The 26,884-nt window shown below is 48.3% G+C and overlaps 1 protein-coding gene across 3 annotated transcripts in view; it reads left to right on the top strand.

The window, feature by feature from the left end:
- Positions 1-8,768: 8,768 nt before the first annotated feature.
- Positions 8,769-26,884, top strand: part of ACAN (aggrecan) — a 71,610-nt gene continuing 53,494 nt past the window's right edge. For all 3 annotated transcript variants that reach the window (XM_025392340.1, XM_025392341.1, XM_025392339.1), the window contains exon 1: positions 8,769-8,815. The gene's annotated coding sequence lies outside the window, so the exon portion shown is untranslated. The remainder of the gene's footprint in view (positions 8,816-26,884) is intronic.

Here is a 26,884-nt window from a genome sequence, read left to right as displayed (position 1 = left end):
AATTAATCATCTGATTTTACATAAAAATCCAGATGTTTGGTTTCCCAAAGAAAAAATAATAACTACTGCTACTGCAGAAACAACATGATGTAGCAGCAGTTAGCCTGAGTTCCTGATGCCAACATTCAGTGGGAGCTGGGTAGTTAGTGCTGCCCTATGAATGGGACTTACAACCTCCAGTTCGAGTGAAAGGCAGACCCAAAGGAGTACACCTGGGAAAACAACATCCATATCAAGTTCAAAAATAGACAGAATTGATCTATCAGTCAGGTCAGAATATTGGTCTCCCTGGGGTGGGGGGATCTTCAAAGGAGCTAGAAAAGTTCTTCATATTGACCTGGGTTGTGACTACAATGTTGTTCACTGAGTTGTACACATAAGATGTACTTTATGTATATTACATATTATAAAAGAAAGGAAGACAGGGAGGGGAATGTGTGGGCAAAGTGCCTAGCTTAGTCCCTGATATGTAGTAAGTGCTCAATAAATGGTTGTTACTTAAAAAAAAATTTTTTTGAGATAGAGTCTTGCTCTTGTTGCCCAGGCTGGAGTGCAATGGCACAATCTTGGCTCACCACAACCTCTGCCCCCAGAGGCTCAAGCGATTCTCCCACCTCAGCCTCCCAAGTAGCCGGGATTACGGGCATGTGGCACCACACCTGGCTAATTTTGTATTTTTAGAGATGAGGTTTCTCCACGTTGGTGAGGCTGGTCTTGAACTCCCAACCTCAGGTGATCCGCCCACCTCGGCCTCCCAAAGTGCTGGGATTACAGGCTTGGGCCACCGCACCTGGCCTAAAAGTTTTAAAGTATGAAGGCTCTAGAAGCAGGTGGTCTGGGTTAGATCCCTGCTCCTACTAGTTAGCAACCATTGCTAACTAGTAGGGCACTATATTAGTCCGTTTTCACACTGCTATCAAGAACTACCTGAGGCTGGGTAACTTATGAAGAAAAGAGGTTTAATTCACTCACGGTTCTGCAGGCTGTACAGGTAGCATGGCTGGGAGGCCTCAGGAAACTTACAGTCATAGTGGAAGGTGACAGGGCCGCAAGCATGGCTTACCATTGCAGAGCAGGAGACAGAGCGTGTAGGGGGAGGTGCTACCCACTTTTAAACCATCAGATCTTCTGAGAACTCACTATCACAAGAACAGCAAGGGCGAAATCCACCCCCATGATCTAATCACATTCCACCAGGTCCCTCCCCCAACATTGGGAATTACAATTCTACATGAGTTTTGGATGAGAACACAGAGTTAAACCATATCAGGCAGCTTTCTAAACGTTCCTGTCTTCAGTTTCTTCATCTGTGAAATGGAGTTAGTGAGAGCCCCTACCTCATAGGGTGATTGTGAGGTATGTTGAAGGGCATAGCACAAGTCCTGGTATGCAGTAGGAGCTCAATAAGTGTTACCCTAAAAGGAAGAAAATCCTGACACATGCCACAATATGGCTGAGCCTGGAAGACATGATGCTAAGTGAATAAGCCAATCACAAAAAGACAAATTTGGTGAGATTCCACTTACATGAGGTACTGACAGTAGCTAAATTCATAGAGACAGAAAGTAGATTGGTGGTGGCTAGGGGAAGAGGGTAGGGGTAATTAGGAATTATTATTAAATGGGTACATAGTTTTCACTGGGGAGGATGAGAAAAGTTTTGAAGATGAATAGTAGTGATGATTATAAAACAATGTGAATGTACTTAATGGCACTGAACTGTACTCTTAAAATGGTTTAAATGATGAATTTTATGTTATGTATATTTTACTACAATAAATAAGTAAAGAAATATGGCCATAATGATGAGGCTGTGTCAGCCCAGAGAGGAATTGACATTCCATTTTTTTGAACTTGAGAATTTGAGACTAAACAGAGTACTCTCAGCATTTTGGAAATGCCTGTTGTTAATGTATTTAGTAAATGACTATTTTAAGACTAACATTTACTTGTAATGCTAACAAGTAAATGTCCTAAGCATAAAAGGTAACCCAGCTAAATGCTCATTTTTTTTCCTTACATATTCTTCATTTTCTCTCCTTAAAAGAATGCCCAGTAAAAAAAAAAAAAAAAATACAGCAATAACAACCACTAAAATTTCAGGAAGACTATTCCCCGGCACTGTAATATCAAATGAGTGCCAAGTTTTGTGGGGAAAAGTCATGCCCATGTCTTAGCAGATGATTTTTAAGCTATGGAATTGCTGCCTGTACCTCTTCTATTTCAATTCTAGCAAATGTTCATGGGATATCATTTTTGCTTATTTTATAAGTGTATATTCTGTATCTATACCATCATGTGTGGAAATCTGGGACAACAATTTTTCTGAATAATCTAATATTTACCACAGAAAGAAACTAAAAATATCAAGCCCAATGCGACAAAGATTGAGATGCCAGTCCCAAAAGACTCTGATGACTGGAATAAGGAAAAGAATAGAGAAGAGCCAGCTACGATCTGGAGTGCGGGAGCCCCTTAGGGTTCCGGGTCAGGGAGAGAAGGTGGGCAGGATCGCATAAGCCTCAGGGGCTGGAGCTGCCGGGAAGTACAAAGCCTAAATCCTCGTACCTCTCTTCTTATTCCAGACTTGCTTGGAAAAAGTTGTTGACGATGATGATGATGATGATGATGATGATGATGATGATGGTGGTGGTGGGACAGATGCTGATGATGATGGTGATACATAACATTCCACTCAGCGATACTCACTGAGTATTCTCAATGATTAAAAAAAAAAAAAAAAACAAAAAACAAAAACACTAGTGAGTAATGAGTAAAATGCCATCATTTCCTCTTTCATAGATGGCAGGGTTTTACTAAAAATAAGAATCTGCTATGAATTCAGAAAAAAAAAAAATTGAAACTGAAGCTTTAAGAGAGTTTCCTTAAACGTGCCCTTCAATTTCTATGTCTTTGGTGACACAGCACTTTCCTGTTACTGTACGTCATTATTCCACACAGACCCGTGGGGCTTGTGAGTGTTTCATTAACTTTCTCCATGTTCTTTATTATAACGTTTCCCTCCTACTTTGCCACTTGTACAGTGTTAAAGTAATAAAACAGCACTTTTCAAGTGTTCTACTAGTTCTCACTAGACTCCACTCCCTGTCCCAGTTCTGCTGTAAGAAGGCTTTTCTATATTGTGTTTCTATGGCCCTTTGCTTCAAAAAGGGTCACAACGTTCTCTTTTTTTTTTTTTTTTTTTTTTGAGACGGAGTCTCGCTCTGTCACCCAGGCTGGAGTGCAGTGGCCGGATCTCAGCTCACTGCAAGCTCCGCCTCCCGGGTTCACGCCATTCTCCGGCCTCAGCCTCCCAAGTAGCTGGGACTACAGGCGCCCGCCACCTCGCCCGGCTAGTTTTTTTGTATTTAATAGAGACGGGGTTTCACCGTGTTAGCCAGGATGGTCTCGATCTCCTGACCTCGTGATCCGCCCGTCTCGGCCTCCCAAAGTGCTGGGATTACAGGCTTGAGCCACCGCGCCCGGCTGGGTCACAACGTTCTCTACACATATTACATATAGTATTCATCATTGCCACACTTGTATGAGGTGGGTATTTTTAGCTTCTTTTACAAACACAGAAAACAGTACACAGGAGAAAATGCACTTACTCAGGCACACCAAATTGCGGGGGCTAGGAGGAGGGAAGAAAATTAACCATCCTTGCACCTTGAGCCAGATCAGGTTGCTAGGTGCTGACATTCCATATCTTATTTTAATTCTCACAACAATTCCATGAGATAGCTCCATTTTACAGATGTGAAACCAAAATCCAGAGAGGTTAAGAAACTCGCCTGAGGTTCCCATGCCAGACCTGGGATTCACATCCAATGCTCCTGATTACACAGGGAATCTCCTCGTTCCACAACTCTCTTTGTTGCTTGAGGTACACAGGAATCCCTTTCATGGGGGCCAGCATGGATACAGTCTTAGTTTTAATTGCCTGCAAAATTAAATATCAAGCAAAAGTGGGTTGTAGTTCTGAAACTCAACCATCTTTGGCCACACCGGTAGGAGCAGAATGTCCAAATGGTTAGAGAAAAGAGTTATCCTGGCTCCCCTCTGATCAGTCCACACACCTGGGCTTGTGCATCTAATGCTGGGCACTGCATTTTTGAGGGGCATCTACAAAGGTTTGCAGAGAGTGAGGAATCCAGAAGCAAACGCTGGAAGAACACTCTCTTGGGAAAAAGTCAAAGACCCTGTGAGGAAAGACATGAAGGGTGATGTAAGAACCCTCCTGCACTAACTGGAGGCTGTCCTGTTGAAATGGGGGCAGACTGTGTTGCTTTAGAGAGCAGAATTGGGCCACTCGCTAGTAAAAGAGTTTGGAACGAATGCTTCAGAGGAATTCTGCAAACACCTTATATTGGGACTTAGCAAGGTACCTTCATGGCATCCCCATGTACAGGGCAGAAATAAGCACTCCGTGGTAATACAGTCAGATGGATGGGGAGACTGGCCATTCTCTACGAGTTAGTTTAATGGAGTATAGAAGCCAGCCTTCAAGATGTCCCCAGTGATCCCCATCCCCTGGTATTCACACCCTGTATGACCCTCCGACAGTAGTTCAGACCCTCCCACTGTAGTAATTGGACCCTGTGTGACCAATAGAATACAGAAGCGTATGACATCCAAAGCTATGACACAGAAGCACTACACTCACTGTCTCACTCACTGTGGTGAAAGCCAGCTGCCATGTCATGAGGACAATCAAGCAGCTCCATCGGGAGGCCCTATGGAGATGAAATGAGGCCACTGGCCAGCAGCCAGCACCAACTTGCCAATCATGTGAGTGACCCACCTTGGACATGGATCCTCAAGCCCCAATCAAGCCTTCAGTTGACTGCAGCTGTAGCTGACATCTGACTACAACTTTGTGAGCTAGTCCAAGCCAGAACTGCCTGGCGAGTTTCTCCCAAATTCCTGATCCATAGAAACCATGAGAGATATTAAATGACTATTGTTTTAAGCCACTCAGTTTTGGGGTGATCTGCTACACAGCCATTATAATTGGAATATGGAACTATGTCATTCATTCCAGGAGGCCTGTCTCTAGTGCTCTGCTCTAGAACTCAGCCCTAATCTCCATCCCAGGCAATATTTTTATGAACAGCCTGAGTGAAAACATAGAAGTGGCACACTGGTTAGCTTTGCAGAATGTCTGCTGCTAAGAGGAATGGCAAACACGTAGAATAATAGAGTCAGACTCCAAGATGATCTGTAAATTGAAGAGTAACCTGAATTAGTTAATGTAATGTTTAATAGAAGCAAAAATGAAGCCCCACACTTGGATTAAAAAAAACCCATTGTACCAGGATAAGCCAAAGGAGATGCTAGGTGGCAGCAAACTGACTGCAGGCTCCACATGAGTCATGATGAGGCTGTCATAAAAGCACATAAATGTTGACTGCATTACCAGAAGCATAGGACCCAGGTTATGGAGGTGAGCTCTGCTCTGGACTGAGCACTCCAACAGGGGGAGTGAGTTTGAACTCTTTATATGAGACACAGGCAGTCCAGACCTGCTTAAAGAAGATTGATGGGGCAGGGTAGAGGTCTGCTGATGGAGACAGATGAGGAAGGATAGAAGGAGAGAGGATGCCCCAATCCAAAAGGAGAAGAGCGAGAAGGGAGAGACTTGAGATCACTGATTCCAAACACAGAAAGGTTTATCACGTGGCAGGAGGTCCTGGGACAGGAATGGGGGCAGCGGTGGAAATAGGCCTGTCTTGTTTACTGCTGAATCCATAGTATTGGGCATGAGCTTCTATGAAAGCTGAAAGCTACCTAAATACTAGAACCATGTGAAAAAATTGGATGTGGCCTCAGAAGGGAGTCAAACTCATGGCCACATCCAAGCAGAGTCTGATGTCCTACTTGAGGGAAACATCATGGACAGCACTAGCATACTCTATGGAGGGTTGTCCTTAAAGTTCTCCAAGAGCTCTTCCCAGCTCTGAGATTCTCTCATTCTGTGATTTTGTGATTGAATGAGTAGAATCTGCTGAATGATGTCAGCACAGTGCTTCTCAAACTTCAGCAGGCATATACAACATGGAAGGGATCTTGTTAAAATGCAGATTGTGAGTCAGTAGGTCTGGGGAACCTGGCATTCTTCATTTTTAATAAGCTCCCAGGTGACACTGCCAGTCTATAGACCATACTCTGAGCAGCAAGAGGTTAGAAACCGCCAGTTACAGCAGATTGCATCGGGCGGCCTGGAAAAGGCATTAGGCAGCTGTAAAGTATTCTAGCAGAGGAGGGATGACCAGCTTCAGAAATATTACACCAGAACAGAGCTCCTGAGTTGGACAGGAGGAGCCTGTCTACGCCACCAAGGGCCTTCTGACACTCATGTCCTTTGATTCTCTGAATACTGTCTTTAAAGTGTCCAAATGTGTTGCCATCATCCTGGGTTTTCTATATCCTTTAGGGGTAGGGAGTGTGGAGTCATACCAACCTGCACTCCAATCCCATTCACTACCTTTGTGGCCTCTGAGTCTTGGTTTCTCAGTATGTAAATGGGAATGGCATCCATCTGAGAGGCTGCTGTACCAAGCAGCATCTGACACATAATGGGTGCCCAATATGTTTCTTAGACTCATTACAAAACCAGATGATCAATAAACATTTGTTCCCTTCAATACAAAGATAAATTGCCTAATTAATATTTCCCTCTGACTTGTTCTTCATTAACCCTGCCTGCCGTAGGATGAATGGTGACATGACCCCATTTTATAAATGAGAGTAATTTGTTCTCCCCCAAGGCATCAGGTAAATACAGGCATGAGAATCTATGACCTCGTTGGAATTTCAGGGTTTGTTTTTTTCCCAGAAGGGTCATTTCTCCCTGGTCCAGGCATTGAAGCCAGTAACTACTAAGATTTCATCCCATTTCTTTATCTGTGAGAGAAGCCACTATCACCCCTTAAAGGGACTTCGGTCACCAGCATTTTGTCTGTGTCCTAAATGCTTCAAGACTTACAGACCTGACTCAATAGGCTCAGGTAGAAAAGGGTGAAATCAAGAATGGCCAGCCACTGGAACACTTTAGTCATTGCTCTGAGAGGCGGATGGGTAGAGTGGGCACTGTGCCCCCTTTGACGGGGCTTCACTGCCCTGGACAGGGGAGAGACAGGGGGCTCACAGAGCATGTGCTGGGCCAGGGCCAGACCCGCCCCCAAGCAGAGATGGCTAGTAAAATAACCACACAATTCCAGTGGAGTCGCCCTGGGGAAACTGAGGCACTTCAGTTCTTTTTCATCAAGGAACTGATTAAAGTGTGGTCTATTATCTCTATAGTGGGAGCCCCCAAAGATTCCACTTCTTCCTCTTCTTGCCCAATGAGAGGGTCAGGAAGCTTCCACCACCATCCTGACTGTGGCCACCACATCCTGGTGTGAAGCACCACCAGCTTCCTCCATAAGAACTCTGAAGGTCACCAGCCAGCTTGAGTCCTCTGAAAGTGCTGTGGCTCAACCAGCAGCCTGTATAGCAGAGAGCACAAGACCCTGGACTTGAGCTCAGACCCACCTTAAAGAAGGAACTCCACCACTTTGTAAGCCTTGATTTTCACATCTTTGGTAGGGGCAGGTGGGAAGTTGCCATATTTACCTTGTTGGGCTCTTTGGAAAAATTAAATGAAATGTTAATGTATGTTACACAAGGGGCTCATAGGAGGGATTCAAAAGCTGCTAGTTCTTTTACTCCTTTTTCCCGGAAACAGTATCAAAGAGTACCGTAGAGGCACTGGAGAATTCCTGCTCCATATGACATGTCCTTGGTCTCTCCTGGGGACTTTGAAGACCCACAGGCTCGCAGCTCCCCGTGCGCCTCCCCGCTGCCGCCTCACCTCCCCTCTCCACCATCCCCTGCCATCCCGGTGTACGCCACCCCCAAAAAAACTTTCAGCCAGCTCCTCGGTGAGGGTCTTTCCAAATCGTGGCCGACAGTAGGGGGCTGCACCCTCCTTTGATCGCGTCGTGCCCAGCCTCAGCTGCAGACCCCCGCCGGGCGCCCAGGAGCCCTGTCGGACCGCGGCAGCCTCCGAGTCCGGGCACTCGGGGGTGCTCTGAGGGTGCAGCCCTCCCGGGCCCCTCCGACTGCGGAGCTGCCGACCGCAATGCAGACGCGGGCCCTCCAGCCCTTCTCGCGCCTCCTTCCTCCCGCCGGCCCCGGAGCTGCCGGGTCCGCGCTGCCGCGGGGAGCGCTCCTCTCGCGCCCTGAGCGCAGGGCGGCTTCCCAGTCCGCGCGCCGGTCGGGAGCCAGGGTCCAGCGCGCTCCAGATGCCTCCACCTTCCCCTCCCCCTGTCGGCAGCCCCTCGGTCCCCGGGGGTGGGGTTTCCCTTTGAGCTCGCCCCCTCCCACCCCCCACCCCTCGCGGGCCCTCCCCTCCCCCGCCCGTCCCTATGTATGTGTCACAGCGCGCCATGCCCGCCCGCCCGCCCACCTACCTCCCCGCCGCTCCAGAGGGGGCTAGCAGAGCTGAGGACGCGCGCAGCGCTGCTCAAGGTCTCTCTCTCTCCGCGCCCTCGCCGGCCGGCATCTGACGCGGGTGCCAGGGTCTCCGGGCACCTTTCAGTGTCCATTCCCTCAGCCAGCCAGGACTCCGCAACCCAGCAGTTGCCGCTGCGGCCACAGCCCGAGGGGACCTGCGGACAGGACGCCGGCAGGAGGAGGGGTGCGCAGCGCCCGCGCAGAGCGTCTCCCTCGCTGCGCAGCCAGACCCGGGCCTCCCAGCCCCAGGAGCCCCCAGCTGCCTCGCCAGGTGTGTGGGACTGAAGTTCTTGGAGAAGGGAGTCCAACTCTTCAAGGTAACTGTCTCCTTCCCTCCAGAGCGAGGCTCTCTCCTAGGGCGCCCGGCGAGCCAGGAACCTGGCTGAGGCTGCACGCCCCGGGGCTGGGGGCTGCACTGCCTCGGTGTCCGCCCTGGAGCTATGTGTGCCGGGGGCTCTGGACATCCACCGGCTGCGTCCGCGGTGGAGTTGAGCAAACTTTTTGGCTGTTGCAGACTCAGTGAATGGGGCAAAGGAACACGTGAGGAGGGGCACTTGTCTCCTAGTCCGCCAGGATGAAGGAACAAGGGATCCTTTACTCCAAACCCCCATGTGATTTTAAATGGTAGGGTCTGGAAGGACCCATGGTTGACAGAGTAGCAGCTTCACAGTCAAGGGAATGTGGGTTCAAATCCCCGAGGTGCTACTTTTGAGCTGGAAGATGTGTTTCACCTTCCTGAGCCTTGGCCTGCCCTCTGTCAGCTGAGAAGGAGAAGGCCTTCGCGAGGTCTGGAGGAATAAATGAAATCATATGGACAGTATGTCAGGGACACGGCGGGTCCTAAGCGGAGGCTAGATAGCCCATCCTTGGCCACTTGGCTTACTCCAAGGACCAGAGTGCCTTAAGTGTCTGCCCAGGGGAGAGTGGCAGAACCTGGGACAGAGCTACTGAACTGCCAGCAGGGGAGAGGAGAGCAGTGCCCTGAACACACGGGTGTCCAACCAAGAAGGGGCATTTCTCAAGGAAGAAAGGGGAGGGGAGTTGAGGACACACGCCCACAAGCGGCTTTTCCGTCTGTGGGTGCGGTTTTTCCGTCTGTGGGTTCCTCTGCAAAGGAAGTCAGTGCTGGTGGAGCAGGAGCTCTTTCCAACCCTGGGGTTGGGTTGGAGGCTGTCAGTATGTCAACTGAACCACACTCTAGGCAGAGCAAGCTGCGGGGGTGGGGGCTTGTCTCTGGTTGTGAGACAGGATCCAACCCAAACTTTTCCATCATTATCCTCCTTTCAGTCATGAGCTGGGTTCTGACAGGATCCTGCTAGGGTTTCACCATGAAGAAGCTGGAGGTCCAGCATGTTGACTGATGTGTAAATTCCGGTTCTGTGGGGGTGGCAGCCAGGAGGAAAATACAAAGCTGAATTGGGTTAGCATGGTGTTTTGGGGTCCTGGGAGCTGCAGTGGATGGGTGTCGGAGGGGACTCTGGACCTTGAAAATGCACCCACCTTGTCTGATGAGGAGGGCAAGTGGACCCAGAAAGGTGCAATGAATTTCTAAAGGTTGCACTGTGATTTAGGGGCAGGGGCAGAACTAGAATCCAGGTTTTCTGAGGCCATAGTCAGTCCCTTGTCCTGATTTAAGAGTCCAGAAGTCTTGGGTTCTAATCCTTATCTCCTTCTTGTCCTGAGTTGCCATGGACAAGGAGCAATCAGGTTGCCCATGCACCCTGGGCAAGGTGGGTTTGGAGGCTCTATGAAGATACGGTGTAGGAGTGTTGGCTTGTCAATCTCAGGATCCAGGGAGAAACTGCGGGAAATGGAAAGGCAATGGGGAAGAAAACCCTGAAGCTTGTTGGGAGAGGAAGCATTGAGTGGGAGTGGGAAGGGGAGGTTCTAACCTGAAAGAAAGATTGCAGAAGAGTAGATCTCCCCAGTTTAAAAAGTTTCAGAAGAAGGAATTGTCAGAAGGAAGAAAATATCTCTTAGAGAGATACTGGAATTCCGCAGGTTACCTTGAACTGTGTTTCATTTAGATATACTTATGTGTAGTTTCTAGTGCTGTGCCTGGTATTTTCATTCATTCTCCACTATCTGCTGAGCGCCACCTAGGTGCCAGGCTTTGTGTTCAATGCTGGCCCACAGCAGATACTCAATAAATAGCAGATATGAGATGACCCAAGCAAAGGGCTTAGCATAGTGCCTGGCACTGGGCAAGGACTCAGTAACTGTTTGATATTATTGATATTACTATTATCATTCTTAATTCTAGCAGAAATGTGAATGTTTTTCTTTTCCTAGAATATTCCATGAAAATCATACTTAAATGGGAATGTTTTGTTTAATGTTTGGAAGCCCTCCTCATACCCAGGCACACCTCTTGCCCCTGTTCCCCATCACTAACACACACACACACCCAATCCCAGGCAGCCACTCACCCCTGTATGCTGAGGCAGAGCATTCTCCTCATCTTATGCCCCCTCCCCAATTAGAGAGGGAGCTCCACGAGAGAGTTCACTCCTGAGACAGTGGGCAAGAGCCAGGAGGGTGGACAGCCTGGCATGCAAGGAAAACTGGGGTTCAAATCCCAGCCCAGCCACTCACGGGCTACCTTGCTTTGATGAGGGTACTGAGCCTCCCAGAGGCTTCATTTCCTCTTCTCCAAAAAGGGGAGAAAATCCTCCAAGAAGAGATTTTTGTGAAGATTAAAAGACATAAAGTGGGTGCCTTGTCCAGCTCTCAGCAAGCACCACAAACCTTAATTCCTCTCCTCTAACAGCTCCTAAGCCCCCTCGGGGGTCACAAACCCCAAGTTATGGATAGCAAAAATTTCAAATACTTTATCTTGGTAAGAGACTGTGTGTCCTAACTTTTGGTGTGATCTTTGTTTTTTGTTTTGTTTGTTTTGTTTTGTTTTGTTTTTTAAGATGGGATTCTCGCTCTGTCATCCAGGCTGGAGTGCAGTGGCCCAATCTTGGCTCGCTGCAACCTCCGCCTCCCAGATTCAAGTGATTCTTGTGCCTCAGTCTCCCGAGTAGCTGGGGTTACAGGTGTGCACCCCCATGCCCGGCTAATTTTTGTATTTTTAGTGGAGATGGGATTTCATCATGTTGGCCAGGCTGGTCTCAAACTTCTGACCTCAGGTGATCGCCTGCCTTGGCCTCCCAAAGTGCTGGGATTACAGGCGTGAGCCACCATGCCTGGCCAGTGAATTTATTTTTAATGATGCCTTCTAGTGCTGGGTTCCTCCCAAGGCCCTTCTTATTGGGCCCTTAGGAGGACCTCAGCTGAGCCAAAGGAAGCCCATGAGACCCTGCCTAGAGTTCCACTTTGAGTCTGTCTTTGCTGCTGCAGGGATGTCTAGCACCAGATTTGTCCAACTGCAGGTTGTGAAATCAATTTAGCAGGGTTCTTAATAAAATAGGAAATACTAGATAGTCTCATAGTGCCTCCTGTGTAGCAAAGGTAAGTATTGTTTCTGGAAACTTTTGTTTCTGTTATATATTTTGAAGCCCTCTATAAGGGTATGTGTGTTTATAAAATAAATGTATATATGCAAATATATACACTTTTGATATTTGCATATATGTATATATATGTATATTTTTTACTATGTTGTTCCCAATGATGTTTCTGTCTCAGAAATTCCAGCATTGTGGCCCTAGGTGGCAGGTGCTGGGGTGTCCTTGCTGCCACTGCATCAAGTGTTGAGGAGTCAAGGCAGCTGAGGTGAAAGCTGGAGTTGGGGAAAGGCAAGTTCAAGGAAGAGGACCCAGAGTCAGAGAGGAAGCAAGGCATGGAGGACAGGTCTACTTACAAGTAGAGGAGGGAGGGGACAGGCCAGCAGCTGCCCTGGGAAAGGGGATCTGGAGCACTTCTTGGGAACAGGAGCCTTCCTCTCCTGCTGTCACGCCTGGCCTCATGGCCATGCTTCGTGTCCTGATGGTAGCTACGCTGCAGCCCTGATAACTTAAAGGAAGCCCCTTCAATGAGATGAAGGGCCTGTTTCTGTGACAGCTACTTTGGGAGTGGCTGCTCCCCTTCCGCCAGATCCAACAGGACACAGCCGTCCCTGCGAGGGAGTCTGAGCCCTTGGGCACAGCTGAAGAAGGGCCACTGGGAGGCCGGCAGAACAAGGGGAGGGCTGGAGAAGGAGCGGGAGTGCAGGCGAGAGGAGAACCAGAGAGGGGGAATTTGTAGAGAAAACGGTAAAACGGTTCCTTTTTTCAAAAGTTGAATCCAGGGCAAGAACGGAAACGGCGGAGTTTACTTTTAAAACCTCAGAGCCTCCTTGTAAGCGGTGGAGTGTGTGTGTGTGTGTGTGTGTGTGTGTGCGTGTGTGTGTGTGTGTGTGTGTGTGTGTGTGTGTGTGTATGCGCGCTGGGAGGGCGGGCCCTGTGGGCTGGCCAGGCCTATGAGAGGTGACTTCTCTCCCTTTCAATGGCCTTACAGTGTATCCTAAAGAAGCTTTTTGTTAAGCTCATGAATAGGTGGATTTGGGGTGTGTGATGCTGGGCATCACGATTTGGATATTTGGTTACCTTTGAGGTTACATGTTTTTCCTTTTAAGATACACACTCAAAAAAGGAGCCACCTCTTCTGTGTAGGTCGCTATTTTGATGTATGTGGGGGCAGGGGTGCCTGTCTCTCTGTAATTGATTTGACTTGAAGGGTGAGAGTAAGAAGGAGAAACACAGGACACAGCAGGTCTGCAATGCCTGACCTAGGAGACAGTCCCCCTCGGCTCCCTGGTCTCTGGCAGTCCCCAGATCACAGATGCCCAGGGCCTTCCAGGCCTGTGATGGTCCTCGTTTAAGAGATGGCAAAAGGGACCCAGGCCCAAAGAGGGGAAGGTTGCTACCCCAGAGCAGGTTGGTAAGAATCTGGACAGGGATCTAGACCTTCAGGCTCTCATCGCAGAACATGTCGTATTCCCAGAGACCATTCATTCATTCATTCATTCATTCATTCTCCTTTCAGCAGCACTTGCTACATGCCAGGCACTGTGCTAGGCATGGATAACACAGCAGTGAATAAATCAACTCACTTTTTCTGCCCTCCACCTGCTTACAGTCTAATGGGGAAGACTGGCTATAACCAACCTGAACCTGACCCCTCATTTCTATACAGCAATGGCTCTCACCTGGGGGCTCTTTTGCCCCCCTTCCCCAGGGAACATTTGGCCATGTCTGGAGACATTTTTTGTTGTCACCACTGGAGAGTGAGGTGCTTGCTGCTAGCGTCTCATGGATAGAGCCAGGGGTGTTGTGAAACATCTTACAGTGTATAGCACAGCCCCCGCCCACATACATGCACAATAGAGAATTATCTGGCCCACAATGTCAATAGTCCCAAGGTTGAGAAACCCTGCTGCAGACCTTCATTTAGTTCATGGGCCAGGCCATGCCCAGCTGTGCACAGCAGCTGGAAGAGAGGGGATAGGACAAGAAGGAGAGTTAGGTAGGCAGTGCAGAGGAGACAACAAATGAAAAGGAAAAGAAAAGTCCGAGCCCCCGTGGTAAATTAGAAAAACTGTGGGCTTTGGTAGCCCAGACTGAGGTTGGAATCCTAGCTGTATCCCCTTGGGTAAGTCAGTTATCCTCTCTGAGCCTCACTGTGTTTCTACATCCATGAGATGGACTTGTGGGACAGTTGTGAAGGTTCAAGAGAAAGCAAATAAAGGACCTGGCACAAATTAGACATACAATAAAATGGTAACTGTTATTAGTATCTTTGAGGCTACTAAAGGCCCCACTGTGGAAAATTAGAGAGTCAACACGTGTGATCAGGAAGCCAAAGAAGGTTGCTGTTTGGGGCAGGGTTGCCATAGTATTCCCTCTGCTTGGGGGAGGGGCAGTGGGTGGTGTGAGCATCTTCCTCCAGTGTGTGTGGTGGGAGGAGCACTGCACTTGGAGTCACATGGACTGGGCACTGATGGCGTATGACCAAGGGGAGACTGCTTCACCTCTCAGCCTCAGATTCTTTATTTATAACACGGAGATGCTAAGCCTGCCCTCATGGGCCAAGATCCTGTGAGGACCTCCCGTCTGTGAAGGAGGCTTGTGGGGAGCCTTGAAGCCGATGCAGGCACCTTTGGTGTCTGGTGTGCCATGTCCCTAACCCAGGGCCAGGCACATACAACAGACTAGTTGAATGAACCATAGTACTATAAATTCCTTTCAGTTCTTGACAAAGAGAGCACCAACAATACCCAGATGAGTAATCCTTCACTTTGTCATTCCTCCATCCTTTGCAAGATGTAGGGACCTCTGGTTCCCAGAATGTGCTGCATCAGGTTGCAGCACCGGGCAGCTGTGTCCTCCAGAGAGCATGGCAAATACAGCAGCTGCACTGTGACAGCCCCAAAGGGGGATCCCCATGGGGAGTGGGAGGTAGAGGAGTGGGGGTCCTCCAGAGCTGAGGTGAGCCCAGCTCCTGAAAAGAGGACCAAATGAGGATCAGGACCTTGGAGATTTATCTCAATTCAGGCATGTCATTGAATACCTCCACTTTCCTATCTGTAAAATGGAGTTGAAGTCATGATAAAGTAAGGGCTAAAAGCCACTAGCCAAAGGGGTGGATTTGGGTAAACTGTCAAGCTTTCCTGAGTCTCTGTTTTACAGAGTCATAAAACGCTGGAGCAGAAAGGGATTTATGGGTCACCCCACCATCTTCTTCATTATGCAGAGGGGGAGGCTGAGTCCCAGAGAGGGGAGGGCACTTGGATGGGGGTCACAGGCTGCTCTTGCACCCAGGCTTCTGAGTCTCCTCCCTTCACACCATGCTAGTCCCATTCAAGCCAGTAAAGGGAAGCGTCGGATCACAGCAATGCTGTGACATCCAATCAGAACCCAACTCTAAAAAGACTTGGTCTTGGGTCGCCCATTGTCCGCCCTTGGGACACCTTCTGACTCTGTCTCTCCAAATCCTCGCTGTTTCCAGGGCTACTTTTGGGAGAAACAAAAAACAAAAACAAAAAAACAAAAAAAAAACCTCTAGAAGAGAAATGTGTAAGGCAAGTCAGAGCTCAGCCTCCCATCTCCCTCAGAAAACCTGGCCTCACCTCAGCTGCCGTCTTGGGTCCTGTGTAGGGGATTTTTCCCAGTAACGTCCGGACCCTTGGCCTGACCCTCCCCTCACTCCTTCCCTCCCCAAGCAGATGCTCCCTGTCTCCCCTCCAGCCCATCTCACTTTGACCTGCATATCCAGATGGCTCAGGGAAAGCCTGGATTCTAGGATGACTCAGGCAAGAATGTAGTAAATGTTTTTCAACGTCACAAGACACTGAAAAGGAGACCTGGAGGCTGTCATTAGAGTTAGCCTTCAGTCCCTAAAATTAGCTGCATCTGAGGAGCTTTTCAAAAATACGGGTGCCTGAAGCCCTAATGTGACCCAGGAGATTCTGCTTCAGTGGGATGGGGGTTTGGGGGCGGGGAATCTGTGGGTTTCAAAATTGCCCCAGGTGATTCCAATGTGGTCTAGTTTGTCAACTCCTAGTTTAAAGCCCAAAACAGTTCCTCAGAGTGTACTGGGCTCTAAGCTCTTCTCTCTACCCCTGCCTCTTGGGCCACGTGCTCGCTTCCTTCCCTAATGGCAGAATGACAGCCACTGCCCCCAGTTTGTCTTTTAGGAGAGTGAGAAGGTCATGGCCAGCTTCTCCTGTCTCCACTTCCCTGCCTGAGACAGGGTCCCTTTCTCCCTTGGTTCTCCAAGGTGGTTTCTACAGAACACACCTTCCAAGGCCAGCAACAGGCTTTGTAGGTGAAAAGGATCTCATCCCTCAGAGAAAGTCAAGGATGAACAAAATTAACTCTAGTTAATTTTGGGTCCCTTCCCTGCAGGGCTGCTCAATATGCTGATGGACCTTGGAAACTTCCACCAAGTTTTTCAAATTGAATTTGACCACAAAGCTCTTTTTCCCTACAGCAGATGGAGGGACTTGAGCCTAAAGAGATGCTAATCTAGGCACTGGCCCAGGTTGAGCCTGCAGCAGGAATACAGCAGCTGCACCCGGGCCAAGGGGCAACCCAGGGAAAGGGGAGACCCTACCAGGTAGGGCTTAAAATCCTAAATCTCAAATGAAGTCACTGACCCAGCAAGCGCTCTCACATCTGTAACCTTCTCTCTAATGCTGGGTACTCATTTTCTTCCCTTTTTCTCTGGATTAGAAGAAAACAATGAGGTGGAGCATTCAATGGAGTTCACTGTGGGATGGGGTGGGGCTCTGACCCCTCAGCGGATTCCTGCCTCTCCACTTGTTCTCTATCCAAACCTGGCCACCTGCCTCCCCTATGTGAGCTGAGGACCTAACCCTCTGTTGTTCCCTGACCTGTTAGGTGACTCCAGTGGGTGCCAGTCCCCTGGAAGACTTGGACTAGCACCAATGGGGGTGAACAACGGCCCCGGGACTGAGTAAAGAGGTTGCCTGCTTGCATGCTTGTCTCTGTCTCCTGACTCTACTGCCCCATCCGTGGGCATCACCCCCACCCCAGACTCACGTGACCCAGCCAGGGGCTTTGTTTTCCCCCATCCCCAGGCTATCTATTCCCCCTAAAGCAGCCTTGTTCTGTTATTCCTACTTGTTTCCTAAATACAACCCATGTGGGTCTCTGTTGTGACTTGTTAATGTTTTGACAGAGGGTCACCTGGTGTGGGAGACCTGATTGCTTAGATTGCCTTCACACCCACTCCTGAGCGGGAGGAAGGTTAGGAGTGGGGGTGGCTTCATTAGCGAAGGAGGAGCCTCACACTGGGGTTAGTGCCTTGGCCTCCTGCAGCCCCATCTAGGCCCTCCCCATCTGCCCTTCTTTCTGGATCTGCCTTCTCAGTGACCCAGGGACTCCCAGGGTTTGCGCACAGCAGGGTCAGCAAGACTTGTATACACCAGATAAGGCTCTGATGCTTCAGTGGCTGGAAAACAGGACTCCCACCCCCTCCTAAGTCACTGCAAGTACTATGTAGAATGGCTCGCCCTTAGATGCACACAGCAATTGATCAAGGTTATTTGCATATCCCTTCTCAGCACCCTGAGGATTGCAGAGGCATTTAGAAGATCTTAGAGACGGTCCTGTCTCACTTAAAATCAAGCCCAATCCCCAGCTTTGGCCCACAGGCCCCCAAGCTGGCTGGTATCCCCTCCTCCTCACATCACTGTCCCCTCCCCCACTGCCCTGCAGCCCCTGGCCTCCCACTTCCTTAAGGACTTTTGCCCTCTCTGTCCCCCTGCCCAGGTGCTCTTCCCACAGGGCTTTGCATGGCTGGTTTATTCTGGTCATGCAAGTTCAAATGTCACCTCCTCTTGGGGAACTTTTTTTTTTTTGGCCCACCCAATTTAAAGAAAGCAAACACCAAACACCCCCACTCCCATCCCCTGCATTTTCCTTTAACTTATTTCTAGAAATTTTAGCTGGTCAGTTTCCTTGGTGATTCTCTGCCCTCTCCTGAGCTCCACCAAGAGCACCCCTTCTCACTGCCCTTGGTGGAGTGAGAAGATCACGGCCAGCTTCTCCTGTCTCCACTTCCCTGCCTGAGACAGGGTCCCTTCCTCCCTTGGTTCTCCAAGGTGGTTTCTGTAGAACACGCCTTCCAAGGCCAGCAACAGGCTTTGTAGGTGAAAAGGATCTCATCCCTCAGAGGAAGTCAAGGATGAACAAAATTCACCCTAGTTAATGTTGGGTCCCTTCTCAATATGCTGATGGGCCTTGGAAATCTCCATGCGCAAAAGCTGCGTGGGACATGAGCCACATCTGTCTTGGTCACTCTGTGTCTCCAGCACCTAGGAAACGCTTGGCACACAGTAGGTGCTCAGGAAATTTTGTTGGCTGGACAAATAACTTCAGAGCTTTTCCAACCATGCTTCAGAGTCCATGGGGGTCAGTCCATGATACCTCATGGGGGCTAGAGAGGTGGGTCAAGAAGGGCACAGCCAGATTCTATTAGAACATCTACAGTTTTCTGTCTTTTGGAAGCCACTGATATGTTGCACTCTGCTCTTGTCATAGACAAGAAATCTGGGACTTAGAAAAGAATATGTCTTTACTCTGGCCATGGCTCAGGGACTCTGCACAGTCAGAATGGCCACCACCTGGGTCAGCTCATGTTCTGCCACCAGTGACCCAACTGAGGAGAGGAATGGCCACTTCCATATGCCAACCCCTCATCTGCCCAGCTTCTCTCAGTAGTTCATGATGACTTGAACATCATCAGGGAGGAGCTTCTTTTAGGACTAAATGTGTATTTTTAGGTGCTACCACCTTTGGGGCTTTATCACTACTGGGCTACCCAACATGTGCCAGAGCTGTCTTTCACCTCATTTCCTTTATATCTTTTGAGCCGCAGGGTCCTAGTGCCTCTGTGCCACAATAGGAAGCAGGCCAGGCACTGGAACTAGGATGGAGAATAAGGTGTGGTCTCCCTGACTACTCAGGCTTCATGACTGTGTAGATCTCAGTGGGCACATCTTCTCAGCCATTGGGGTCCACACTGAATGTCTGTCGCCTCACCTCTGGACTTATCTGCATCTGTCCTCTCTGGCTCCATACCCCGGGGCCCTCCCCTAATCCTCCAGCTCCCTCTGGTCTTTCCTCAGTTGTGATGGTGATTCTGGCACATTGGCACCTACATTTTTATTCCCAGTTCCCTTCCTGATGACATCTAGTGCTTAGACTCACAAAAGAATCCATTCAGCCATTTTCTTCCAGGAGTGGATGGGATAGAAGGGCTCCAAGCTCACCAAAGTGACTTCATCAGTAGCCACCTCATCAGCAGTGTGACCTTGACAGAGTTGATTAGTCTTGCTGTGCCTCGTTTGCCTCATCTGTGAATTGGGTATAATGACTCCTTCCCGATAGATTTGTTGGGAGGGTAAAATGAGATAATATAGCTAAACCACAGTACCTCCCACAGAGCAAGGGCTCTCAAAACAGTAACTGCTGTAAATCATGAATATTCCCAGACCCATTCCCGGTATTTCTGAACCTGAATTTTTGTTGGATGATCGTGTCTTAGCTGTGACTGCCTCCTCTTGCCCAAACTGAAGTTTCTCAGCTGCTTTTCTGCCCCCTTATGCTCTTAAGATAGTCTTACCATCCTGGAGCAGAAAGGGGCCTCAGGAATGCAATAAGAGCCACATGCTGTCTGCCACCCTGAAGCTAGCTGAGCGACAGGGCAGATGGCGAAAGCCAGGGCTGGCTCCTGATAGGCCTGGGAAGGCTGGCTCCTGATAGGCCTGCAGCAGGTTCTGTTGTACACAGGGCTCCCACAATGCATCACTCCAGAGGGCGCCATTCCATCGTGGTCCATGGGAATAGCGACTCCGAGTTGTGCACTATGCAGCCTTTGCTACTGATCATACCGGCTCCTTCAACCATTCTCTGGGACTGCACTACAGATTTCGCACTACAAAGGCTTGATCAACAAGAATTGCTCTTCAGGTGTCTAGCTGCTAACCAGCATGTCCATGCTATCAGGGGGCTTGTGGGGCAGGAGGTGCTGGTGTGAGGCTGGGGGCTGCCTCTGGCCCTACCGAATTCTGCCTCCATCTCCTGTCCTCCTCTCCTGGGACTAGGGAGTGGGGAACCCTAAATGTACCAGAAGAACCTTTGGTGGTTCTGAGCCAGTTAAGGTGGCTGAACAGACTCCGTTCTATCTCCAGCTGAAACTTTGTTTTTTCTTGTCCTGTGTGGACCACAGGAAAAAAAAAAAAAAAAAAAAAAGACGCACTGAGTCCAGACAGGACAGAAATATGGAAGAAACATTCACTTCTGGGTTTTTGCTTAATAAAAGGAAGGATCTGGAATCTGGAATATGGTTCTCCCCTCTCCTGGTTCCGCTAGAAATAGAGAGCCCATGTTGTGTATCAGTGGGAATGGAAGGGGAGGTCATGTGGTAGCTTGAGGGTCAGGAAGCCAGGCCAAGAAAGCCACAAAGATTGGATTCCAAGTAGAAGGGCAAGACCAGGCACGGTGGTTCACGTCTGTAATCCCAGCACTTTGGGAGGCCGAGGTGGGAGTATCGCTTCAGGTCAGGAGTTCGAGACCAGCTTGGGCAACATGGCGAAACCCCGTCTCTACTAAAAATATAAAAATTAGCCGGGTGAGGCAGCAGGCGCCTGTATCCCAGCTACTTGGGAGACTGAGGTATGAGAATTGCTTGAACCCAGGAGGCGGATGTTGCAATGAACTGAGATCACACCACTGCACTCCAGCCTGGGTGACAGAGTGAGACTCCATCTCAAAAAAAAAAAAAAAAAGTAGAAGTGCAGAAGAGAAACATCTAAAAAAAAGAAATCAAGAACAATTTCAAGACATGTTCTGTCTCCACTGATTAAAAAAAAAAAGAAGAGAGAGAGATTGAGATCAGACGTAGGAAATAGTTTTCCTGAGAAATCTAAATGACCCTGAGGTTGATTACCAACTAAAACTGGGGACTCTTGTTCATAAAGAAGTTTTTAGATTAGTAGTAGTATTATAATAAAAAGTTACCCTTTGTATTAGCTTCCTAGGCCTGCCATAACAAAGTACCACAAACTGAGTGGCTTCAAAAAACAGACATTTATTGGCTCACAGTCTTGGAGGCCAGAAGTCTGAAATCAAGGCGTTGGCAGGGCCATGCTCCCTCTGAAACCTGTGGGAAATCCTTCCTTGCACCTTCCTGGCTTCTGGTGGCGGCTGTCAATCTTTGGTGTTCCTTGGCTTACAGCTGCATCACTCCCATCTCTGCCTCTGCTGTCACTTGGTGATCTCCCTGTGTGTCTGTGTTTCCACAAGGACATCTTCCCCTCCAGTAAGGACACCAGCTATATTGGACTAAGGGCCCAGCATAACAACCTCATCTTAACTTGATTACATGCGCAAAGACCCTGTTTCCAAATAAGGTCACATTCACAGGCACTGGGGGTTTGGGCTTAGACATAACGTATCTTTTTTTGGTGGGAGGGACTCAGTTCAACATATAACACCCTTCATTGACTTGCTGTCAATATATTTATACCTGTGCTTCATCAAAGGGATTTAAGGGAAGTCATTCTCTTGGGGGAGATGGATTAAACAAATGATGTACTCTCCCATCGATCAGTGCTTTTATGCTAACTAGAGACTGGGCATGTTGAGGAGAAAGGGTATAAAGGCCATTGCATGATCTGAGCTAAACTCTAGTGTGCACTTACTTCACACTGAAGCAGCAGAAAGCTCTATGAAGTAGGTCTAATTATTCCCATTTTCTAGATAACAACACTGAGACATAGCTGGTAAGTGGTAGGGCCAGGACTTGAACTCATGATTATCTGATTCCAAAGTTCATGGTTGCCTGGCTATCCCATGCACTATGCTTAGAGAAAAGGCAAATTTCTCAGTCTTTACTCACATACCCTGACATCTACCATAAGAAAAAGAAGCAAAGAGGCCTGTTACCCAGAATGGGTCCCATGGATCAAAGTATGTGTGTAAGGTACTGTTTATTTCAACACACCATGCCCAAGAACTTCATATGGATTCCTTCAGCTCAGAGTCAGAGCCACCTTCGGGAGACAGAGGCCGTGAGCTAGAAAAACTTTGAGCCCCAAATCTGTTGAACACAGTAACAGAAGAAAATTCTGTTTCCCACCATCAGATTCTCAAGAGTTTTAACACACCAGGAGCCTACTCCCTCCCCAACTGAGACTTTCCTTCCCCTTCTATCCCCAGTTGGCTGCCATCTTGGTCACTGGGGAGCCCTTTGGCTTTGGCATAAAACTCCTGTTCTCCTAATGACCTTCCAGGGCTGGAATCTGTTTTCTTCTGTGATTGTCTTGAATGTAGTTTTGTTATTGTTTTTGTTTTTGTCTTTGAGACAGAGCCTTGATTTGTCACCCAGGCTAGAGTGCAGTGGCACGATCTTGGCTCACTGCAACCTCTGCCTCCCCGGGTCAAGCAATTCTCCTGCCTCAGCCTCCCAAGTAGCTGTGACTACAGGCGTGTGCCACCACACCAGGCTAATTTGTTGTATTTTTAGTAGAGGTAGGGTTTCACTGTGTTAGCCATGTTGGTCTCGCTCTCCTGACCTCGAGATCTGCCCACCTCAGCCTCCCAAAGTGCTGGGATTATAGGCATGAGCCACTGTGCCCAGCCAAGTGTAGATTTTTTTTAAGGATATAAAATTCACCTTATTTTTAGAGACCATTTTCCTTTAAAAATGATAAAGGACATCATAGAAAATTTAGGAAATATAAAGGTTCAAGATAGAAGAAAAAAAATTGGCCAGGTACGGTGGCTCACACCTGTAATCCCAGCACTTTGGGAAGCCAAAGCAGGCAGATCACTTGAGCTCAGGAGTTCAAGACCAGCCTGAGCAACATGGTGAAACCCTGTCTCTACAAAAAAATAACAAAAATTAGCCGGGCATAGTGGTGCATGCTTATAGTCCCAGCTATTCAGGAGGCTGAGGTGGGAGGATTGCTTGAGCCTGGGAGGTGGAGGTTGCAGTGAGCCCAGATCATGCCACTGCACTCCAGCCTGGGCAACAGAGTGAGACTCTGTCTGAAAAAAATGAAAGGAAAGGAAAAGAGAGGGGAGGGGAGGAAAGGAAAAGAAAAGAAAACATAAAAATCTGCTATAGACTTATCACCCAAAGATAACTAGAATTAAATTTCCATCTGTCTTTCCTTTTTCCCATTGAATAGGTATACAGAAAAATAGAATGGAATTATATTCTATGTTTATTTTGCAGTTTACTTTTTGTGCTTAATGATATAGCATGAACATGTTTCCAAGTCAGTAAACAGTTTTCCTTACTTGAGTACTCTATGTGCCAGGCTCTCTACCAGACACAGGAAGGGATAGAAAAGGAGGGATAGAAGTTTTCTCTGCTCTCAGGGAGCCCACAGTCTAGGTAGGAGAGAGGCATGTCTGCAACAAAAAGTACTTGTCAGTAGAATGCAAAGAGCCCTAATTCTTTGCCCTAGCACTGCATCTGATAACACAACTGTGAGTGCATTCTTCCATCAGGGAAAATCTGCACAGTTGCTCCCACCAAGTTTGAATTTGAGATTCAGCTGCAATGCAGTGGTGTGCCACTGGGGGAGAGAATACTTTAGTGAGAAATTCTGCAGGTTCCTCTCCTGGTAGGTATGTGTCCTCAGTGAGCCAGAGACAGGAGACCCAAATTTGCCATTCCCAGATTTGGCCCCAGTTCCCTTGTTTCTCTTCTGGTGGGAGCATCTTGAGGCACCAAGCATGTGTCTGGTGTTTGATGATATTTCTTTCTCATATGATATGGCCCTCATAGCAAGCCAATTAATTTATTTGCCACTCAAATACATAATAGTCTGACCCAGCAGTGGAAGGCAGATGGTTGTATTGGATTCATTGGAAGATAACATGGGGGTCTCCAATATGGTGCCTTACTCCGAGATTTTCAGGGGAATTTTGATTGTAACTGGTTTCTGACTTGTGTGGAGCTTTAGGGGCCAACCCCATAAAGAGGTAGTTCCTCTGTAGAGTATGTGAATGCCTCCTAGGCTGCTGAAGGTGATGTGTACCTGGGAGGACCCAGTGCATGTGAAGGCTTTCTTGGATATAGAAAGCACTCAAGAGTAAAAAGTGGAACTTGTCCAATTGGAATAGCATCTAAAGATATCTAGATACTATATTGGGTAAGACTATTGATTTCTCTCCTCAAAAGGAAAGACAGTAGTCAGATTCATAGAGGCAGAAAGTAGAATGGTGGTTGCCAGAGACTGGAAGGAGGGAGAAATGGGGAGTTACTGTTTCATGTGTACAGAGTTTCAGTTTGGCATGGTGAAAAGCATTCTGGAGATGGATGGTGATAATGGTTGCATAACAATATGAATACGTAATGCCACTAAACTGTGCATTTTTAGAAGATTAAGGTGGTAAATTTTATGTTATGTGTATTTTACCACAATTTAGGAGAAAACATAATCAATTTTTTTAAAGTAAGGAAAGGTAGCTTCCTAGGGAGGACAATGTCATTGGAGAAACCTGACTGGAAGGAACTGAGAGGCAGCAGACAGCATGAGTCCCTAGAAGGCACTTTTGTGAGGGCAGCTGCTCTGGCATCCTGTTGGGAGGCTATTAAGCACTATAATCCTGACAGCCTTGCAGAGGACAGTCACACAGCCGGTACAGGCTGGCAGAGAACTGGGGACATGCCGGAGACAGCTGGAAAGGAAGGAAACAAAGGGTCGGGGGGCAACATCATGTCAAGGTTTTGTAGCTCTTTAGTGACTGCTCTGGGACAGGTAGGCTGTTAGAGGGAGGTCTGTGAGGGGCTCAGAGAGCAAGTCTCTCCTCTTCTGGGGTTGGAGGCCTTATTCTGCAGCCCGGAGGTACCTTGGTTCTTTGAGTCAAATTTGATGCTGAACTCACTCCACGTAGAGAACCCTTCTGTAGCAGGCACTGAGCAAATATCTGTTAATTGAATCCATGATTTAAATAAACCTGGAGTTGGCTGGGTTCAGTGACTCACACCTGTAATCCCAACACTTTGGAAGGCTGAGGTGGGGGCATTGCTTGAAGCCAGAAGTTTGAGAGCAGCCTGGGCAACATAATGAGACTCTCATCTCTACCAAAAAAAAAAAATAGCTTGGCATGGTGGCTCACACCTGTAGTTCCAGCTACTCAGGAGGCTAAGGCAGGACAATCACTTGAACCCAGGAATTGGCGGCTGCAATGAGCTATGATCTCGCCACTGCACTCCAGCCTGGGTGGCAGAGCAAGACTCTGTCTCCTAAAAAAATTTTTTTCGTTAAAAAAAATTAATCTGGGGGCACAGTTGTCAAAGGCCTTTTGAGGACTAGAACAAACCTCCAAGGGGTACTATCTTCAGCCCCTAGCATCATTCCTGGCACACACATGGGAAGCAGGGAACTAGTTGAGAGCCCAGCTTTTGGAGTCAGACCAATCTGGGTTTGAATTCTGGCTCTACCACTCACTGGCTGAGGGAGATGAGATAAGTTATTTACCCGCTCTGAGCCTCTGTCCCCTTGGTTCTAAAATAGGACTAATCACAGTGTGCCCCTCCCAGGACTATTGTGAGCATTAAACGAGATAAGGCTTATGTTCAAAGTGCTGCTGGTCACCAGGCCTGGCATGGACTCAAGCCTGGATACATGCAATGTTTAGAGGAAGTAGTTGTGATAGGTGCTCACAGTTGAGGTATAGATCCAAGGATGAATAAAACCCAGTGCGTGCTCCTCCCAGTTGGTCTCCTTGCAGAGGCAGACAGGTGCTACAGGCAGCACCTGCTCCTGCTGTGATCGAGGAGGGCAAACTGGATCATAATGGGAACATGACGGGGGACTTTGTGAAGGAGGGGCCCACCACCAAAGATTGTGAGGACTGTAGTTTCTCCCTGATACATACCTGAGTCATTCCTGGAAACCCTGAGAGCCTCTCCATCACCTACAGAATAAAGTCAATTTCTATAGCTCAATCATGGAGGCCTCTTCAGAATCTGGCCCCACTTTGTTTCTAACTTTATTTGATGCTACACCACTTGGACCTGCTCCTTTCTTCCTGCCTTGTGTGTGCAGTCTCTTACTCTTAGAAGGCCCTTTCCCCCACCTCTACATGTCCATATCGTACCTGTGCATCAAGGCTCAACTCAAATCCTACCTCTTCTTTGAAGTTCTCCCAGATCTCCCAAATAGGATCATGCAGATTCTACATTCTGCATCCTCTCAACTCCCAGAGCCCTCTCTCTCTGCCTCTCATTGATAGGGGTTCTCTTTGAGTTGTAGGATTTTTTTTTTTTTTTTTTTTTTTTTGATATAAGGTTTTTCTCCATTGCCCAGGCTGGGGTGAAGTGGTTGCATTAGTTCATTCTCACGCTGCTAATAAAGACATACCCAAGACTGGGTAATTTATAAAGGAAAGAGGTTTAATTGACTCACAGCTCAGCATGGCTGGGAAGGCCTCAGGAAGCATACAATCATGGTGGAAGGGGAAGCAAACACATCCTTCTTCACATGATGGTAGGAAGGAGAAATGCCGAGCAAAGGGGGAAAAGCCCCTTATAAAACTATCAGACCTCATGAGAACTCACTCACTATCAAGAGAACAACATGAGGGTAATCACCCTCATGATTCTTTACCTCCCAAGGAGTCCTTCCCACGATATATGGGAATTATGGGAACTACAGTTGAAAATGAGATTTGGGTGGGGACACAGCCAAACTATATCAGCGGCACAACCAGGGTTCACTGCAGCCTTGACCTCCCAGGCTCATGCGATCCTCCTACCTCAGCCTCCCGAGTAGCTGGAACCACAGTTGCATACCACCATGGCTGGCTAATGTTGTAGAGACGGAGGGGTTGGGGGATGGGGGGTGGTCTCCCTATGTTGTCGGGGATGGTCTCAAACTCTGGGGCTCAAGAAATCCTCTGGCTTTGGCCTCC

Source organism: Theropithecus gelada, chromosome 7b (assembly GCF_003255815.1).
Source record: "Theropithecus gelada isolate Dixy chromosome 7b, Tgel_1.0, whole genome shotgun sequence".
In the NCBI taxonomy this organism is placed as follows: domain Eukaryota; kingdom Metazoa; phylum Chordata; class Mammalia; order Primates; family Cercopithecidae; genus Theropithecus; species Theropithecus gelada.
The sequence above is the reverse complement of the archived record's forward strand: the minus strand, read 5'-3'. Positions and strand labels throughout refer to the sequence as shown.